The following is a 3,968-nucleotide window of genomic DNA, read 5'->3' on the forward strand; positions in this document are numbered from 1 at the left end:
CAGTTTGTTTCTTGATGTGCTTTCACTATACTTTTTACTTTGGTTATTTTAAAAGAAAATAGGTATTACTTCCTTTTCACCCTGCTTATGAAGGACAATATGGAGATTTTAAAGCCTAAATGTTGGTATCTAAAAGCCTAAATGTGTGCTGTTATTTTTACTCCACTCCCCTTCCCTCCTGGAAATAGTTAAACATAAATACTAATGAGTTTAAAAGCTGGCTAGTATCTTGCAAGACACCCAACTATTATCAGTCCTGTCTAGTTGCTGTTGGTGGGTATTTGGTGTTTCTCAGGAATATGCTTGGTATTTATTTTGGTACTTCAAGAATACAGGTTTGCCAAGCAGTACCCTGGGAATAGAAATGCAGACCCTGATTGTTACCTTTTTCCCTAATCTGTGGTGGTTTTGACCAAATTCAGTGTATATAAGACGACACTGTGTGTATAGTGTGAGGACAAATCTGTTCTGTCTCAAATGTTTGATTGTAATGTCATCCCTTCAGAGCTGCTATTCAAGTCCTGAAGTCCTGTCACATAGTAGGCACAAGCCTTTCATGTCCTAAGATTTTTGGGATCATCAGATCCATTTTAAATATAGAGCTGCAGTGTTGACCCCAGCAACACTTTTCTTCCTGTAGCAGGTTGTCTGGAGCTGACAGAAAAATTCTCTTGCAGGTCTCAGAAATGTAGAAGAAATTTTGTAGGGTCACTTCTTCCATAACTGCAACTACTCCATTTTAAAGCTGAGGGTATGGTGTAATGATGCACAAAGCAGTGCCACACACAGTCATTGTTGTAGTAGAAGGAGGAAATATGGATGCAGAGCAATTAATGCTACCCCAAAAATAATGAAAAAGCCTAATAAATGACACATGGCAATCACATACATGCAAGACAGCATGGAAAACTCAATGTTCTAGGACAGGATTTAAATTGGTAACAGTGTATAATTAAATAGGATAAAATTAACTTTTACCTGAAGGATAGTTATGTCCCTTAGAAAATTATTTTGCTCTGCAGTTGTCAGAGCAAGTGACTTTTTTCCCTAGAGCTGACACAGTAAAACTTAATGTGTTGCATGAGTAGCATGATGCTCAATCTTGGGTGGGCCATTTCTCCTTCACTGATGTATATTTTTACCAATAGGTGTTTCTAATTTATCCACTTATTAGTAAAATATAAATATAAATTGAACTTAGTTTTTATGCAAAGTTTTTCTTTCATAAAATCTGTATTTACTACAGCACATTGTAGTTTGTTTCCTTACAGTGCTGTGATGTGCAACATAGTTTTTACTTTGAAAATTCCACCAAGAGCTGGTGATGTGAAACCGAACTTAATAATACTGCACAGTAACTGGGACCCTTCCTACAGATAGAGAGACTTTAATCTGGATAGCAAATCTTGCAAGGTTCTTCCTCCCTTAGGGACAAGGGACTGTGACAGCTATTTCAAGGTTCTCCTTCCCATGGGGACAGTGACAGCTATTTCAGCACATTTCCTTTCTCTGCCATTTCCTGCCACCCTTGCTGTGGGAAAGAACAACTATTCTCTTCTAAAGAAGGGAAAAAAAGAACTGTGCATAAACTTAGTGTCACTTAAAAAAAAAAAAGTCTAGACTTTGTCTGTTGTAACTGAGGTAACCTTTCCCATCCCAGCTATGTCTGTTGGGAAGGCATGTTTGGGTTTTTCAAGAAGGAAATAGGAACACTGCAGTAAATCTTGTTCCAACCATCGAGTTCCCTTGTTTTATCTTTTTGTTGTGAAGGACTAATTGTAGTAGGACTAGTCCAACTAGTGAAGGACTACTAATTTCAATAGTGAGGGCTAACAATGTGTTTTTAGACTGAGAAAGTGTCAGTCTACGTCTAGTAAGTTGTGTGTTTTGGCATACTTTAGTTCTTACTCATTCATATAGTGCCTTAGCATCTGTGCTCTAGGCACATAATGAAGATTTATATAATCCCTAAGGGATTCTACCCCTTTTCTGTGTTCTCATAATTCTTAACCTGGAAGATGAGAATTCTCTGCAGGGAAATACGGAGGAGCTGTGTTGTCATACAACTGCAGCAGAAACTGCTAATAGTTGCTTTAGCCCACTTAGTGGTAGATGTGGCTCTGGTGTAATTTCTATCTCCTCAGGAAAAGTGAACAAGCAGTTGAAGGAAGAGGGTGAATGAATTCATTTTTCAAATAACATTATTGCACTGCAGGTTGTTGCAGAAGTGCTGAGCAGCCTCACTGCATTCTCCAGTCTCGGTTCCAATCATTATATTTCTGCAATTGTCATTAGTTGTTAGAGCCACGCTTTTCACAACTTTTTTGATGTTTTTGTACACCTTTTGTTGCTGTTGGTACAAGACAAACTGGCACTTTAGCTAGTACCAGTAACAGTGTTTGCAAATGAGCATTTTAATGGCTGTTGTAGTCTTATGTAAGATTACAATAGTGATTAAGCTGTGTATATATAAACCCCTCTTCTAAGTTTCTGGCAGCTTATGCATTAAAACTGAACATCATTGCAAATGAAATCTGGGAGGATGCGTGTGCTGTGTCTGCATGCATTTTAGATTTGTTTTAGTAGTATTTATCAAACATACGTTGGAAGAATGTATTTTTTTACTCATCTCAAAGTCCTTCTCTAATGGATCGGATCTGAAACCGTGATGTAGTGAGGATTTAATTTTCATTTTAAGTAGGCTTAGAAATATATTAAGCAAAAAGAAAACAGAAAAAAGGCAAGACAGCTAAAATGCACCTGGCAGAATAATATAATGAAGGTATTTGAATTGTAGTCTGTAAATAAACACTGTGATTTTTGTAATTACTGAGAAATTGTCAGCTGTAAAACATCATGTCTGTATTTGAAGATTGTATTTTCACTTTTTTTTTTGAGAGGTGGTGAATTAATTTACTTGAGCAGGAACTGCATAAACATGGATTAAGAGTAAAATGAGATCATTCTGGACAGTACCCCTTGCTTTCTTGAAAATACAGCAGTTATTTGAACTAAATTTCCATATGGAGACGTTAATACCGACTTTAAAAATAAAAGTTTAGCTGTTACTTTATTATTTTCAAAGTGCTAAAAATATGTTTTAGAACCAGATTAGAGAACTAAGTACAATACTACATTACAGCTAGTCATAAAGTGTTAAGTAAGATATTGACAGAAAGGATTATTGCTCCTATAAATGCTTCTAAAGCTGGGGAAAGGTAGATTGCAAACTGCATCTGTGTTATAACTGCATATTTAGCACTAAATTTCAGCTGTAATGACTGTAAGCATTACAGCAAGAGTAAAGGTTAATCTCTTTCTGGCCATATTACAAGGAGTTGCAAGGCAGGATCTGTCCTGGTTGGCTCCACTGCCTCTTTGCAGCTGCTCCCAGTGGGAGCGCTGGGCTCACTCTGGCTGCTGCCAGGTATTAATCGCATGTTGCTGTCAGTCGTGATTCTCAGCTTCACGGACTGGTTCCCAGCTCACCTTCCCACTTTGGTTGCAGTATGTTTTCTGTGGCGTTTGCCCTTAGCTGCCTCTGCAGGATGCTACATGTATCACAGACGCAGATGTTACTTGCTAAGATACACTTTCCTTTCTGTACTGGTCTTTTTCTATAATTAGGTTGAAGACTTTAGTCCCAGTTCAGTAAAACTGTCATTTTGGAGTCAGCTTCATTCTTGCTGCCTCTTCCACTTCCTCCCTATGGCAGCCTCCAAACCTGCCAGTGCTGTTGCAGTGCTCACTTGTGGAGCTCGGTCTAAGCCTGCTTAGATCTCGGGGTGGAGGGGGTGTTACTGAGCAACCCTTATTTCATACTTCCATGCCAGTGCGATTAAGCTTATACGTATGTTCAGCTTTCAGTATAAGAAGCTGCCTTATTTCAGTGAGATGTGCTTAATTACATCCTTGCGTGTTTTGCAGGACTTTATACCCAGTAGATGTAAATAGAGCCAATGTAAGTA

Source organism: Strigops habroptila, chromosome 9, assembly GCF_004027225.2.
Source record: "Strigops habroptila isolate Jane chromosome 9, bStrHab1.2.pri, whole genome shotgun sequence".
In the NCBI taxonomy this organism is placed as follows: Eukaryota; Metazoa; Chordata; class Aves; order Psittaciformes; family Psittacidae; genus Strigops; species Strigops habroptila.